At 36.1% G+C, this 17,815-nt stretch overlaps 1 protein-coding gene and 1 long non-coding RNA gene across 3 annotated transcripts in view; both read left to right on the forward strand.

Annotated features, from left to right (window-relative positions):
* Window positions 1-9,088, forward strand: part of LOC145935512 (uncharacterized) — a 34,157-nt gene extending 25,069 nt beyond the window's left edge. For both annotated transcript variants that reach the window (XR_014425238.1, XR_014425237.1), the window contains exons 4-5: window positions 8,564-8,648; window positions 8,874-9,088. This is a non-coding gene — a long non-coding RNA (uncharacterized LOC145935512). The remainder of the gene's footprint in view (window positions 1-8,563; window positions 8,649-8,873) is intronic.
* Window positions 9,089-9,744: 656 nt separating this feature from the next.
* The window catches only part of LOC145935510 (zinc finger protein castor homolog 1), a 136,082-nt gene continuing 128,011 nt past the window's right edge, over window positions 9,745-17,815 (forward strand). The window contains exons 1-2 of the mRNA XM_083036938.1: window positions 9,745-10,080; window positions 10,392-10,443. The gene's annotated coding sequence lies outside the window, so the exon portion shown is untranslated. The remainder of the gene's footprint in view (window positions 10,081-10,391; window positions 10,444-17,815) is intronic.

Raw genomic sequence — 17,815 nt, forward strand, 5'->3', positions numbered from 1 at the left:
CCCCTCTCTCTCTTTCTCTCTTTTTCTCTGAAGCAAACTCGTTCGTCTCGTCTCGATAAAAGTCTGCAATAAAAGAAGTCGTACACAATCGTTTCTTTCTTTGCTTTTTCTTTTTTCTTTTTTTTTTCCACCCTCGTCGAGCGCGGCATGATCACTTACGTGCTTTTAATAGGCGGAAAATTGGAGGCAGATAGTTTCGCTCGGTTTATACACGCGAGAACGTACTAAATTGACGATTCCTCTAAGCTCAAAATCAGGGATTACACCGTCCATTGTCGTCGTAACACCACAGTCACGGGGCGTTAAACTCGCATTGAAACAGCGGTGCATTGATTTTGGATTATGATTGTCGCACGGTGGACACTTGGCAATGGGCGACACGCTGCATGAGAAAAACTCTCGATGATAAAGGAGAAAATACATCGCGTTTCTAAATAAAATATTTCGTAAATGCATTTTTATGTATCAACGCGCGTATACTATATTCGCGCCGAACGAACGTTATTTATTCTATGATAAAAAGAATGATCCTATGTATGGGATATTATCCGTTCGGTTGCATTTCAGATTATTCTACGTTCTCTCAATGTTTGCGATGCTACGTCAATAATACGGACTATAGATGTCTTACATGGTTATAGTTGACGTAATTCATTCCTTTCTGCATGTGTATGTTACTCGCATAAATATTACGTGTTGAAATATATTCTATACACATATGTATCTTTTTTCTCTTTATGTCTCTTCGCATCGAAATCAAATATTCTTCAAGTCTGCCTATTCCTTTTGTTCGGTTTTGTTTCTTGAATATTATGAAAGATGACATTTTTATACGGGGTCGCGGGGGTTATAAGATTAGATTCGATATATACGGCTTTATTTCGTAACCTGCGATCCTTTATTTCTATATAATTTCGATTTAGCATCATTGTCGTGTATCAAATCTTTCGTGGGTTATCGATCGACGCGGTGACTTCCAGCAATTTCGATGGCAATGCGCGGAGAATGTCGTTGTCACGAAATACAATCTCTGGAAATATGGATTCAGGATGCTGAGTCGTGAACATCGGTTCACCGCCTGGGTGGGAAACATTATCCAGAACGGGGGTGAATTGATCAGAAATTGGACAATATAGTTGCGCGATATAAATGTTAAAAATTATTCCACGTACTTATTTGGCTTGGAGAAATTCGGTGAATTTCGATTTACTCTAATGTACATACCGAAGAGCCTCCAATTTTTTGCTTCGCTCGTATCTGTGTTAATCCTGAAATATTGTTATCGGTTTTCGCAATACTTTCTTTCGTTGCTCGCATGGAATATGAATTTTTCACATGTTTTAATGCTGTGCATTTATAAGGATTAAATCGTACGGATTGTACAGTTGAATAATGTAATTGTATCACGTATGTTGAATTTTTAAGATAGAGATTAGCGCCAATAAGGTTCGAGGTAATAAAATCCTTTTTGCCTTCGCCCTGACAGTTTGTACTCAATAAAGAGGAATTCTTCGCGAAACCGGTGTAAATCTTGCCCGGAATGTGTTGAGCATGGAGACGTCCGAGATTTGTAAGAGAGGGTCGGCGGGGGTTAGACGCTACCCGTTCTGATTGGATTCCCTTAGGATGTTCTTCGCGGCATGGTCCTTTCTAGTCGGTCGTTTCTGAGTTTCTTAAGAATGGAACGGAGTAATCGGCTACGGCTATTTTGCTTCCACGATGAACCAGTCTGTCTTTTATTCCGCATAATGAAGCTCTTTCTGTAAATGTGAAGATTGTTAAAGATTCTTTATCTCCTTTACTTTCGGTAAAAATACCGGATGATACGAGCATGTACTTATCATTTGTGAGCATTCTCTGCGCATAATTGCAGAGATATAAAATTATTTATAATAAGAGACTCTATTACAGCAAGAAGATTTTTTCCTTTTAAAGCTTTACTTTTAGAAAAAAGAACCATTTATAAAAGAAACTGAAGAAACTGGAAAGATATATAAATCTTGAAAGTTTATAGATATTAAGCAATCAAGAATATTTTTAAGCGATTCTTGGTTGATGCTGTCGCAGAGAGGAGACGCAGTATTGATCGAGAGATCCAAATTTCTTGGTAGAGACACAATGCCACCCTCTCCGCGCATCTCTGACCGCGTTTACGTGGAAGGGTCGATCTCGCGGAAAGGGAGAGTGAAAGAGAAGAGCAGCCTCGCGGCGGTGTTTATCGGACGATGGATACTTTGCGAATCGAACAGTTTTGAATCGCCGATGCGAGCCGAATTAGCCCGAGCGCCCTCGAGCCACGCGATCGATTCGAAATAAACGTAGAGGTTTCGCGCTGTCGACCTTCCGCCAACCTTCCCTCCCACGTATGTGAAAGATCCGCAGCTTCCCGCGAGATTGGTGCATTGTCCCATATTTAATCAAGAGCTTCGCATCAACTCGATACAAAGTCATGACACGCGTCTAATCCGAAGCTGACATTACGCGCGAACTGTTTTGGGATTTCCGCAATGAGCCACGTGAGAGTCGCGAGATAGGGATACGAGTTGTAAGATTTATGCGTAAAGAGAGTTTTCGGTTTATAAAGTGTTATGTGTCACCCTCGTTAATTTTGCATTTTTACAATCAGAAAGATTGAGTTATAAATTAAGAAGCAAGTTTTTAAAATTAATTTTTATGAAGTTTTAGAGAAAACTTTATATATTGTAAACAAAATGAGATTAAATGTTCACTTTTTTGTTGAGATTCTCTGTCCACTCTCCTCTTGATGTGTGTTTTATGTCCGACAAACTTTTGACGACTTCCTGATTGTCGAAGAAGGAGATCCTCATGGAGATCCTTGACCTGCCTCTCAAAGAAACTGGTAGAGAGATCGACGCAGGACCATTGTTGTTTTTCTTCTTTTTACACCTTTGTACAACTCTTGTCGAGAGAGCAGATGTACTCTTTGACCTCTCAGTGGTAGTGAGTCGTCTCGTTTGTTCAAGGGCTGCCACTGCTTCTTATTCTCACCTCACCGCACCGAAGCAAACTTTCCCCCGGGACCTCGAAACCGCTGTATGAATCGCGTCGACTGTAATTACGGTGCTGAAAGTACGTGTTGGATTCTTTCGACAAAGTTGTTCGTAACAAATATTGTTGCTGTTTCCCTCAAGACTATAAGCGCAAACGTTTGCTCTCATCTCACGATTCACTGGATATATGTTGTTGGAACAACAACAACATATTGCGCTACTTTATAACTCCTCTTATATACTGCCTCTCTTCGCCGCGAAAATCTCCAGACAACTAGACGAAATAAGGCAATCATTCTTACTTGACATTTTCAAGGTGTGCAATAAAACAACTTGATAGATTGTTATAATAAAAATAAAAGTCACAAGATTAAAGATAAAATTAATAAAAGTAAAATCGCTTAATCTACACTAATTTTTTCTCAATTTATTTCAATAGCAAATCTCAGTATAGGCATGTCAGAAGTAATAAATGACACTATCGTCATTTGATTGAACTGAACTAAAAGATTGATTTTTTTTTTTTGATGTTATATTAACAAACTTTTACAGCTGTAATATTTCTTCTTTTAATATTAAATATTAAAATATATAATATAAGCTCTGTGCATTTTTTTTCTAAATTGTATTTTTTTTACACATTTTAATGTTTAAAAGCCATTTATAATATATTATTATAATCACAATAGAGTTTATTCCCGTCAATTGTGGCGTTGTAAGTGATTTCTGTAACGCGTCGTTAACATGGGATTCTACACGAGCTGGTAAGAGAGTTCTCAGAAGGAACTATACCAGATGTTGGTAGTCTCAAATCTTGAATGGAACCATTCATAAACACTGATGCTTGTAGATTCATTCCAACAGTGGTTACAGAACTATTAATTGATAACTTGTTAGATGGCGTCCCTAATCTTTTCACGTGTAAAATCTCTTGTTTATAAGGCAAAGTAAGATATGAAAGTATGTGTCCCTCGACCAGCTCGTCGAATAGAATTTCATATCGAGATTAGAGATCCGATGCGGCATTTCAAAGGTTTATGTACACGCCGTGCGTAACTTACCGATGAGGCGTTGCTTCTTCGTGTCAAGAGTTTAAAGGTTCTTTTCGTAAAAAAAAAAAATGATTAGTATTCGATAAGTTAAACAAAAGTAGTTGCAATCGTTTGGCTAAGTAGCATTTGTTCAAATGGTACGTTGTGTATCCGGTCTACAAACATGACTCAAAGCAGCAAGAATTCCTGTTTGCGGTGGAAACGATCAATCATTACGCGATGATTATACATAATGATCACCTGCCATGCATATATCCTAAGAATATTCAATGTCAAGGGTCTTAAAGTAGGCGGTTCCATTCGATGTGAATATATGTTACATTTCTTTTTGCAATAAATAAGTAAGAGTCAACGCTCTGTGCTTTTTAATTACACTGTACAACTCACGAGATAGAACTCTGTTGCATAACAATTAATTGTAAATCAGTTCTATTGCGATAAAAAAATTTATTAAATTTTTCTCGACAGATTTCTGTATCTAAAAAGAATTTATCACGTACATGAATAATACTGTAGTGTACGCTGATGCTCTAAATGAAAATTAAACGAATCTCTATAGGAAACTTAAATACAATCATTTATATTTTGACTTAGCCGCGTATTGACCGTGTCGGAGAAATGGAACCAATAGAAAGACGCGCGTCTGCTTTCGCAGTGAACCTCAATCGCGATCTGGCATCCATAAATCAATTAATTTTAGTTCGATATACGCACGCCGGGACTAATTTAAATTCTTTTGGGAGCCTCTCTTCGGGATCATCGCGACGGGCCGGTAGTAGTCTGAAAGCTCGTCCACCCGATGTCGAGCGGCGCTTAACCCATCGGCGGGGACTGATCGGTGACTTACGAAGCCTTGGGAGAAATGTACGCGAGGCCGCAAAAGAGGGGGAGGGTGATGGTGTGCATCGGGGTAGAGGGAAAGTAGCAGACGCCACCTTAAGTATTTCTGATCGAATTCCAAATGGCTGGTTCGTCGTCCGGTCGGTCGGCCGGGAAGAATTCAAACCATGACGAGCAAATGGACGAGCCGCTCGTCGGCCGATCGAAAGGGCGCAAGAAGAAGGAAAGAGAGGAGAGTACGAAAGAAGGCGAAATAAGCGTCGGTGAAAACCGCGACGCAAGAAGCCGATTGCGAATATTGGCGCTAACCAATCTACGGGTCGATCGATGAACTCTTGGAATTCCGGGTTGTCACTTTCCTTCTTTTTGCTAATGTTCATTTTGCACGGAATTAGCAGAAATCAAAAATGAAAATTCTATTCTTCTTTGTATGTGAAAATAACTGATGAAATATCGCCATTTTACATTAATCGCATCAAGTGATGAAATAGTATCCTAAAAGCAAAATAGTATTAGTAAAAGAATCTGAAATATTTTTCAGTTATCACCGGTAGCAAAATATTTAGAGTGTACACTATAAATTTTTATGGACTTTTAAGAGATAGGGTGATTTAAGATCATTTATATAAGAGATAATCAAAGCGGCTTGTCTTAATAATGTCTTATCGCAGAGATCGCGTTTCTGATGTTTTTTCCGCCCTATCTTTTCATTCGTAGATCAAATATTCTATCGCTGTTTAACTTTGACGTAAACAGTCGTCGTCCCTTCGTAGCCGGAGTCATGTTACATTTGCGGGTCAAGGAGAGGCAATTCTCATTCTGCGTCGCGCCATAGCTGACGTTATTTGAATTCGATATAAATTCAGATCCATAAGGCGTTGACTTCTAATCGATAATAATATTAATGACGGCACGTTTGAACGTTGACGCGTTCGGTATCGACACCCTCGTAACGATATAGCATTCCCCTCTATTCATTGTCAATTTTTGTCGTGCCATCTGAGGGATTCATTCTGCATACGATGCAGCGGCGCGAAAAGCACGAATGGGAATTATAAAAAAAGATTACACGAGCGCGATTGTACCTGATATTGATGATAAATGATAAGGGCACGTGTACTATTTCATATAAAAAAATTAATATTTTCTTATTTTTATATTTAAGTTTAAAAAATATTAATGTTTAATTCACACAACGATTATATATATATATATATTATATATATTGTGCAATTAACAAGAAGACAAACGCAAATTATTTTGTGTCGGAAGGCGGAAGAAGAGTAGCCATTTTGTGTCCCATTGGCTTGTAATAACCGCCACCAAACGCATCGCGTGCAAGCTAATGAGAGTAATCACTTAATAAAGGCGGCCCGGCATCGCGTGACGTTCTACGCGCGCATAACCGAGAATCAATATTTGATTTTGAGGTTTCGTCGGCACACGCGTTCTTCCTTTTGTCTTGCTTTTATTTCTCGCTTTGCGCATTGGACGAATGAAGGAAGAAAGAACCGGTACTTTTACGTATAGTCGGCATTCTATGGAGAATAATGATTAATTATTTCATTGTTTATCGAACAATCGATCGTTTTTCCTTTCTTCCGAAACACATACAATCATACAAAATGAATAAATAAATCGTAAAAAAATAATTGTCATGCAAATTCTCGGTACAAAAATAATTTATATAAATTATAATAATTTTCGTTAGCTGTGTTATTTTTAAGTCGTATTTTGTTATCGTGAGATTATAAATCAAGCTTGATGGACAAAAGTAACATGTTAAAATAATACTTGTTTGTTTCATTCTACTTTGACACGTAACGTAAGGTTGAATAGCGACGCTATCCATTACTATAGAGCAACGTTGGTGAAACGTTTGACAACCCGTTATCCATCGTTCCAAGAAATCGGACGCGCATCGTTGCTCCGACTTTTTCCAATTCCGTGCCCTGGCGGTCGACTCTCTTATTCGTACGCGGTTTTTATTATTATTTCGCGATGAGATCCGGTAACGATCAGTTCCCACATGGTGGAATTAGCATCGTGGCGTCATCAGTCACTCGTTTTGACACACCGAAAATAAATAGTCCGACCGATTCGGCGTGTGGAGTGAGCGAGATAGAGGGGAGAAAAAAAAAGAGTAACAGGACTCACGTTTTCTCTCATCCCGTCGATCTCTCGTCGCAATCATCAAGCTCGGCGAGCGTATCTCGTGACGCGTACGTACGTACAACGAATATCCCGTGAAAATCCAAATGGCGCGATGCGCGAACCGCGCGGTGCGAATTTTCCACGCATGATCGCGCCTCTCCATCGATCAAATTCGGCGACGCTCAAGGAAACGGCGAGAGCCGCGTCGGTCGAATTGGTTTCGAGTGGATGCGATCGAGTCCAGAAATCCATTTGTCATCTCGTGCGTGCAGGGGCCCGAGACGCGATCATTTTGCTTCCGAGAGGAGAGACGGGCCTTTTTTTTACGAAAAGGTCGCGAAACCCTCGCTACGACGAGTCTTACGTTTTTCCTCCGGCTTTAATCAACGATTTTTTTGTCGTGGAATTGTTGAGAACGAGGAAACGCTGGGGTGTCCGCTCGACGATTCATCAAAATACTTCAACACTCCTGAAAAATTATTAAGAATTTTTCGAAAGTAAAATATAAATTCGCAAAAGCATCAACATAATTCGAATATGTAATAAAATAGGTTTATTATTATATAGGTTTTATTATTTCCAACTATTTTTTTCATATTTTCTTTAATCGATATTGTTATGAATTATGTAATATTAACGGAAATATGTTACGCGGTTGAAAAGCAAGGGATAGTCGTAGCTACGAACAATGGTAAGAAAGAGTTGGTACGGGAAAAAAGGGGGGGAGGGGCCTGAGGGAGAACGGGTACCAGGTGAAAATCAAATTTTCATCCAACCGGTCCGTACAAAATTTTAATTTGACGTCTGAAACTGACGACTGAAGGGGTAAAAGTACGAAAAGGGGTGATTATTTCACCCCTTGGGAAAAGATTTTTACGTATAATGCACGTATATATTCGAGACAACGTGCGCGTTCGCGGGCGAAAGGGTGAGGCTTTTACCGCGGCGCAGAGGGGTGAAATCGTAGAAAATGATAAACAGGATGAATCTTATTCAAATAGAGAGACAAGATCCTGGATTTAAGCGGGGAACCCCGGGTATCGTACCGGGTGTCTACCTAGAACCGCGGGATATACCTGAGTCCTGGGAAAAAGGTACGGGACTTTCAACTTTTCTAGCGTTTTTTTACGAAGCATCAAGGGGTCAAATAAAGTGGTGGGATTTAAATAAAGGAGAGTATTATATCGTAGCGGGCTAAAAGACCTATACCCGTTGTCTCTCTTGCAGCAAAGAAATGGAAATAAATAGCGAGATTTTAAGATCCGCAAAATTTTTTATAACTCTACGATATTTTATATAATAACTAGAAAAACATAAGCGCGCGCCATTCTTCAGCATTGTGTTAAAAAGAATGTAATTAAAAAAAAACAATATAAAATTTGATTAAATTTGATTAATATTTTTTGACCGAAATCAGCTGAATAAAGCTATAATTTACTAATTTACAGTTTAAAATAATAATATATGGGCTCTACTAAAAATTTTTATTCTATTTATATGTTACAGATCAACAGAATTGACGACATCTACAAATTGAGAGAGAAGGAGGAGGTCTGGGAAAGGCATCGGGCGCCGGCAAAGCAACACTAAAGTGAGTATTTATTATTTATTTATTAGTTGCATTAAATCAAAGTTTATTAATAATTGGAATTCTTTAAAAGTGTATTAGTTGTTTTAAATAAGAATTTACGAAATTATTTAATTATTTTTTATTATTGTACGCATGAAAAATAATATGTAATACAACAATAATTGTTTGAAAAATTAATTTTTTCTTGAGCGCTACTACAATTTTTATTCTATTTATATATTACAGAGCAACGTAGTCAACTTTGCTGCTGGGCATCGAATGATAAGTGATAAATTATTATTTACGAGGTAACGGTTTTAGAGTGTGAAAATGTAGATTGTGTAAATTGTAGACTGTAGATTGTAGTTAGTTCCGTTACCTCAAAATGGATGGATTACAAATTACAATAGATTAAGACAAATATTTAATTTATTATATATAAAACAATAATTCAATTTCAAAATGGAACAAAAAACATTTTATAATACATAATTAATTTAATTTAATTCATTTTATAAAGAACACAGTAATAATTAATTATGATTATAAATGTGTGATTTATAAATTTTGTAAATTATTATATAATTATAATTACTTATTGTTATAATTTACTTTAATTAATTAATTTATTTATTTTAATTAAGTAATTTTATACTAATATTTTGTAATCCATTCATGTTTATATTGATTGTTAACTTTAAGCGAAGTTATATTAAAATAAAGTAAGGAATATAACTGACATTAAATTCTAAAATATGATCATAAAATCTACAATTCTAAAATTGATCATAAAATGTACAATTTTCTTATCACTATTCTCATCAGTATTCAATTTTCTTATCATTATTTCTTTCTTTTAGTCGCGTTAAAATATATTTTCAAACTCACGTTATTTTATTATTTTTTACTTTTAAAATTGACTGGTTACATTATCGCGTAGTTTAATGAAATAAACACGACAAATCGTATTAATTACAAGCCGCGGATTAATGATAGACAGTTGTTTATCGAGTTCTTGTAACGCATAATAAAAAACGTACGAAATTTCTTGTATACAATATTTATTCATTAATATCAATATTCATATTGATATTAATATTTTTTATATATAAAGAGGAAAAGATATTATTAAATACTAAAAAAGGTAATTAAGCACGGCGTGTCTGACACGTATAATAAAATTATTTAGTGAACAAACTGATTCGGACATAAGTATCTAAGAATTCTAAGACATTCGAATGCCGTGCAAAATGTCGCGTGTTTAAATGCGGGAGTGTCGTGCAAAGTATCGCGCGCTTAAGTGCGAGAATATCGTGCAAAGCATCGCGCGTTTAGTGCGGGAGTGTCGTTTGAAGTATCGCGCGTAAATCAAAGGACTTTGATAAAGGACAATCTTGATCTGAGAGGAGGAGCAGGCCTAGGAGGCATCGGGCGCCGGACAGAGCAACTTGAGGTAAATATTTATTTATTATTTGTATAATACATATTATAAATTATGTATACGTTAATTTTATTCCTATATATTTGAATTTAAACAAGAAAGAATTTTAAAAAGTGCTTTTGATATATAAAAGTTGATATAATAGTTTCTATAAAAGTTTATATGAAAAAAAATCTTTACAAAATTTTTAAAGTTTATTTAATTATATATTTGTTGATTATTGTACGCGTTGAATATAAAATTCAATAGGTACAATGATAATTTTTAGAAATATTAATTAATTTGAGCGCTGCTATAATTTGAATTCTATTTGCTTGTTACAGATCAGCTTCGATGCAGTCCACTCGTTTCAACTCCGCTGTTGCGCATCGATTGGTGAGTGAATTATTTTATTAGGAGGTAACGGTTTTGTAGAAATTAGATTATAAATATGTAGACTGTAGATTGTAGATTGTAGGTCCGTTACCTCAAAATGAATTTTCCTATATTTTTAAACACACTCTTTCATTTTTTAAACGAAATGATTAAAATTCTTTAGAAAACAAGAAAATATGGTTTAAACTATAGGAAAATTCTAATAGAATAAACCTTTGTAATTAACTTAGAGAAATCTAATTGTAATTATAAATTGTAATTTATTGTATTATTACATAAAAGAAAACATATCGTAAATTATACGGAAATTTCCCGAAAAAACGCTTAACAATATATATAAATAACAATAACAATATTGTCAATTCTTTTAGTGTATAATAAAAAAGTTTTTAAATGAGAAAAAAATTCAGTGATGAGTCAAAAGAGTCAATTAGATATTAATTGTTTTTTGCTCGCGAAATTTGCCAATTGCTTTTTCTTGTAGAATTATGAAAATAACTGATAAAAAGTTGCAAAGTTTAAGATTTGATATTATCGTCGACCACAAAAATTGGAACTTGCAAAATACGATCATTTATTTTATTTGTGATTAGATGTATTCACGAATTCTGCGTACTTAGGTACATATATTCTTTAAAAGGAATTTATAGTAAAATTTATAAATAATTATTCTGCTATAAATATTTTTTAAATCGCGAATACCATATTCTTTACACGTTTTTGAACGCCATCTCAGTGAAGGAAGCTTATCGTTATCGCGACATATCAATGCTAATGAATGTATTTGTATTTGTAATGTGTATTTCATACCGACGAGTAGTCGGAAAGATCTTGAATAATCTTGATCATGGATTTTTTTCTTTTGGGGTGGAAAGCATCCCGAAAAGCGATGCCTAGTTTGATTTTTTATTGAAAACTGGGAGTTTAAATTAAGCTCCCGTTTTCTCTGCAATTCCTAAAAACAATGATTTTGGCAATTATTTAATGACAAGCACCATATATCTTTTACATTTTTTACACACAATTAATTAAACAGTTAATATTAATGAAAGATATATTTTTTCTCTCTTATTAAATGTTCTCGTATTATTACTGGTATTAATATTAGTATTGTCTTTTAATGAATATTATCTAAATCTAAAAAATCTAAAAAAGATTTAATATTAGACTGAACATGCGGATATATATAATGCATATATTCTATTATGCATTATATATATCTGCATGTTCAGTCTAATATTAAATCTTTTTTCGATTTTTTAGACAACTTACAATTTAGCAAATAAATCACAATTGATTTCTACTGATTTCTTCAACAGAAAATGTGGTTGCGAATATATTTTATGAATTAACTAATTAATTAACTGAAACAACACAAGCGTGTACCATTATTCGGTTTTGTGTTAAAAAGAATGTAATTAAAAAAAATTAATATAAAGTTTGTTTAAACTCGATAAATATTTTTTGACAGTAATCAACTGATTAAAGCATTATTTTGTTAATTAAAATTTTAAATTATTAATATGTTTTACATAAATATGTTATAATATTTCAAACTCGATTAATATTTTTTAACAGTCATCAGCTGATTTCTGTCAATAACTATTAATCGAGTTTAAAGTATTACTTATTATTTAAAACATGTTATTAATTTAAAATTTAATTAGCAAATTAACGTTTTAATCATCTAATTAAAAAATGAGAAAAGGATTAAATAAACGTATAAATTAAATAATAATTATTATTATTCTTAAAATTATAATAAATTAAAAATAAAATCTCTATTCTGCATTTCTTGTGTATGTACACATTTATTGTTTTGCCAATATTTTAAAATAAACAATTTTATATCACGTGCGCGCGTTATTATTATAGTTATAAAAAATAACATTGGAGAATTTTGCACAAATGCATGCAATAGCATTTAGACAATTGTCGCAATTCCCGGTATTCTTTATTATCGGTATAAATGGATAATAGCTAGCGCGAAACCGACATCGATGCAGGATCAACGTCTGCTCGCAGACAGTATCAAGATCTAGTGTCAAACTCGATCAAAAGCTGCGAGCTCGTAAACCAGACTCTGACCCGAGATAGAGCTCAAAGGCACGAAAGCGGGAGAGAGAGAAAGAGAAAGAAAGATAAAGAGAGATAGAGTTAGTTAAAGAAAGAGGAAAATATCACGTCAGCCGCGAAGGAGGGAAAGACAGGGAACTGTGACGCAATCCGAAAATCTCTAGAGAAAATACAGCTGGTAGTTTCTGGTAGTCAGGTAACGGCGAGGTTCCGTCATTCTGGAAGAAGTTGGCATCGCGGGAGGAGAAAAGAAGAATAAGCGAACGGAGGGTGGGGAATGAAAAAGGGGGGAGAGCACGAGATGTCATCTCGCACAATTTTCTTTTTTTTTTTTTTTTTTTTTTCGTTGTAATCGCAGAGATCGCTCGCCATTCAAGGGGTTGCGCGCTGCTTCTGAAAGGGTTCTTGCTGGAAGGGTACGATATCCCTTCCTTTTTGCCGTTGGTGCGCTTACTCACCTTCTTCCTTCCACGACGCTGCTACCTGCCCAACTGTTTTCGATTCTCGGGTTACTAAAGACGCGGAAATCCAGAAATTGCGAAGGGCCCGGGACCAGAAGAGCTAGACGAGAGAGACCCTTTTCGTAGGGTTGCGTAGAGATCGTGAATGGTCCCGCGTAGCGAGCCACCGCCTCGCTCTTCCTCGCGACCGTCCTTCTCCATCGGGAACCCTCCGCGTGTTTCGGCTCTTCTCTCCTCTTTCACGGATATACCCGGGGTCCTTAACCCCTTTCTTCTGTCAGCTGCCGCGCGCGTAACAGCTGTACACCCTGCCGCGGTCTTAAAACCTGTGTTTCTAAGCGCGATCGTGCGTGGGTATATAACCGTTGTAGTTCTCGTTGTAGTGTGTCGCGTTACTGATACCGGTATTTGCGTCGATAATGTTCTCTTTTCAAAAGACGCACTTCACGTGACACGATCTTGATCTTTGTAGAAATGTCGTTCATTGACATTGCTGTTTTTCGGTAACGAATTGGGATTCTCATTTTATGTACACTCTACTTTATGTGTTGGAGAAAATGATTTATAATTATTTTACTCATCAATCTTGGATTTTCTTACGACGGGTATATTTATTTGTTTAGAACATACGATCGTGACTGGCTCAATTAACGAAAGTAACTTTATTAGAAGATTCATGTTCGAGATGTATCTACTTTAAATGGATCGCATGCTTATAGAGATGTAATCGATAACGCTAACGGATTCTATAATATTTTCTACGTTGTACCAAACCAATTTAATTCTTTTCGACAAGTCAATTAAAAGATGGGGACGTCTTGTTTGTCTCCAGAGATTATGCGGTCCGCATTCGCATAAATTGAATTATATTATATGTATATTTAGATATACACACACAATTATACTTATATATATATAATATTTATTTATTTCTTTTAAGATCTAACACTTTTCCCGATTGTGTTTAATATTTTGAATAATTTCAAAACAAAATTGTTACAAAGAATGATATATTTTTGCGCATTATGAGAAAAAAAATCTTAGAGAGAAAAGATCACTTATTTTATCGATATCAATACCAAACATCCCGCATATAAACACATTTCGCGTCTGCTTCCATCGTGGCTGAAAAATCTCGAGTCACGGCTATACGCCTCCACGATCTCCTGTCCAAAACGTGACTCGCGTGAAATTCTTAAGATCTTACGACGCGCGACAAAAAAATCCTGTTTCGGGGATCGTCGATCGGCTTAGCGTCGTCTATGGAGCGAGCGGGCGTGAAAGGAACTGCTTTCAAAGGAGGAGTCATCGTAAAAATAGATTCAGATAATAGAAAGTACCGAATGCGTACGCGTGTCAGATTGAAGGGGGAATAAAGTACGAATCATGTAAGAATTCATAAGCGATACGAGTCGCATAAAAGTGTACCATGAGACGGGGATAAGATTACGTCAACGCGAATAGCTTTGCAATGAAAATAATTTTTAAAAGAGAAATTTTATGCATGGCAAAAATTGATTTATAATTAAAGATAATTATTTTTTCTGAAAACGTGCGTGAGACTGCTTTTTAAAATGTAGTCACAAATTTACTGTTCCCGAAGCAATCTCATTTTACAGCACGTGTAAATTTCAATGATTATTTTTTTTTCTTTTTTTCTTTTTCTTAAGATGATGAAGTCATTCTCTCATAAAAGGCGATTTGTCATAGTGTCAGTGTACGCAGTGTATGCTAAAAACATTTTTATCCTCGTAATTCCCGGAGGCTTTTGGAGAGCAAAACCCGCCCGATGAGATAGCGTCTCCTTGAGAAACAGCAGACTTCGAAGATCCCGTGCCCTCCACTAGATCTCTTCGACCATTCTCGAGACACAAACGCGCACATGGCCCCTCATTCGGGAGATTCGACTCGTTCGGTCCAACTTATCGAGCGTCCCGTAATTTTAGAATTACAAATATGCCGATTACAGTTCATTGAACCTTCTCTGCATTTTTTTAGAAACAAATTTATACAGGCAAACGCGTGTGAATATATTTCTTACGTCTGTCGTTTTTCGTGTAGTAAATAACGTAATGACAACTACTCAACTCGAGACTCAACTACTTACTTTCTCATGCAATTACCTTATTTTTAAATTTCTTTTAAAATAAGTAAAATCTTTGTGAAAACAGCTTGTAACATTTTTTTCATGACTATATAATTTTATAGTTTGATATTCTTATATATCCTAGCACGTTTACATCATTCATCTTAATAGTTATTGATCATCGAGTCCTATATGTCAAGAAGCATCGTTGAAAGTGAAGCAAATTAAGAGTCAAGAGTGGAAAGGGAGACATAATTTTCTCGCCTAGTTCACACGAACTGGCAAACCTAAGAGGGTGTTTTTTTCGTCAACTTTTTTTCTTTCACATGTTGTCTCCCGCACCCTTGGAAATGCGCGATAGAGCGCGTTACAGGTTGTGGGAAGTAGGGTAATTTTGAAGAGTGGATTGCGAGGCGACCCTCGTAATTTAATGCACAAGTTGCACTCGGAACATTTAAGAGTAAGCTCCTCGCTTCCGCTCGTCGAGCGGAGGAGATTCGGTTTCGGTAATTTGCGCCGGAACTTCCGCGATCCGGGCAAATGTGATCCCCCTCCTTGTACGATCGACGACAAAAAAAAAAGAGAGAGAAACACCGGTGGTAAATCGTCGAGTCGAGTAAATCTCGGGGCGCCTTAACGATTCGCGCAACGATTAATCATCCTCGCTTTTATATACCATCGTGCACCGATCAACCGATTTCTCATCGTCTCTCTTTCGAAATCTCTCCGTTTTTCAGATTCCTCGATAATTTTTTTCTTACCTCCTCGTTCGCGCGAGATTTGCCAGCCGGCACCGGGAAGGGGTTTCTCTCGGTCGAATCCATCGATCAGTCGATACCGGTAAAGGAGTTTCACCATGGCGTGAAAATCTTAATGATCGAACGGTATGAGAATCATCTTTAATAGTTTCTCTTTTCATTTTCGTTTTGAAAGGCGGGATAAACCTATAAAATTTTCCCAAAGTAGCAGACGTTAAAGCAGGTGTTCTATGCGAGAAGTCAGTTGCTCGAAAAAGACGAGTTTTTTTCTTAAATTTTAAAATTAATTATTAATATAAAAAAATGTTATACGATTTTTTGTTGAAAATTACGTTTGGCACTTTAGCGTTTTTCTTCGCGTGCTGTATTCGCGAACTTAAATCGGCAGATTATGATCCTTTCTTTGAAATGTGATATTCCCTACGAACAATTATATCAGCTTATACTATATACGAGATTAATTAATTCCAAAATTTGTCCAATAATAAAATATATTTTGTAATAAAATAAAATTGAGCCATTTGTTCCTGCCGTAAATTCTCATACAAATTTGGTTTACCAAATATACATACGACGTTAATCGAGTCGCTATAAACCGTTACCTGATGTCGCGCTAAATGACATGCCTGTCTCATATTTCTTCTATGCACGCACCCTCCGAAAAGCGGTGGAAAAAGTATCGGGGCTACACCACGCTACACCGCGATGAGGAAAGAACTTTTTATCGCGCCGGAAGTCCTGCTGATCCAACTAACTCTCGAAGGACGACAATCCGTCCGTAACCCTTCTTAAATCTTTTTTCTTTTCTCAAATACGTCCCACATTGTCGTGGGAACATCGGGGAAAGGCGCGAGTGCGAGTGTTTTAGGCGAGGAACGCGCGGTGACACAAACCACTGCTATATTTAAATTTCATCTCTCTGACGAGGAAAGCCAGAAATGATAAAAGTAGACGCCTTATGGCACACAGGATAGCAGGCAGGACTCTATCCTGTCGCTTTTTATTTTGTAATTGCTCTCCAAATAAAAAATGTTGCTGTTAATTAGAATAGATCGGAACAATCCATAGTAATCAATAAGTTAGAGACAGAAAGAGAAAGAGAGGAAAGGAGATAGTAATAATTAATAATAAGATTTTATAGACAAAAAGAATCTCGGCGCCGATTTTTATCAAACTTATTTAATCGAACGCAAAATTAGACAATCGCACTTTTTCAAGAATGGATTCTAAATGAGGAGGGAGGGATTTATAGATATTTGATATTTGTGCCGATCACATAAAACGATAAAGAACGCTAGTATTCTTTTGTGGGCAGATTTCACGATTAGAGAAAGCTTGGAATCTGATAAGATAAAAAAATCTGTGAAAAGTAACAGAAACTCTGTATTTCGCATTGTAATCGGTCTTCAGACAGTCGAAATCGGCCATTGAATTTTATTCAACGAACGATTTGTCAAGTAAAGAAAGTGTTTAGTGAAGAAAGTATGTGTATATATTAAAAGTAAAATTTATTAAGAATATTTTTTTATATAACGCTTCATATATATTTAGCTAATAAACCGAAAAATTTGAGTGAAAAATATTTAGAATCGTGATAAAAAAAATAATGATAAGGATTTCGCAAGAGAAATCGATCGATTGATGGCGCGACGAGAATAATCAAAGCACCGATCTATCTGCGCGTATCCTGCGCGAGGACCTTGGGGAGAGCCACAGCTGCATCCTTGCATTGCCCCGTAGAGAAGGTGAGGGACAGACAAACATATAATATGATCTAACAGGTCGTACCACCTCAGCTTCGTGCAAATCGCGTAATCTTGATCCACGGATACTCGCATAGATTTCTCTGCACGTTGGCGAACTGCACATCGATAAAAGCTCATTCGTGTTATTTCCTTATTTTCTAGACTTATTCTTTTCGAATCTCTTCTCCTTTGCGATCATTTCGAAATCAATTTCTTTTTCCTAACATGATTTTCATTTAATTTTTA

The sequence above is a fragment of the Prenolepis imparis genome, unplaced genomic scaffold, assembly GCF_030444845.1.
Source record: "Prenolepis imparis isolate NDT839.2.m4 unplaced genomic scaffold, iyPreImpa1.0 SCAF_4, whole genome shotgun sequence".
NCBI lineage: Eukaryota > Metazoa > Arthropoda > Insecta > Hymenoptera > Formicidae > Prenolepis > Prenolepis imparis.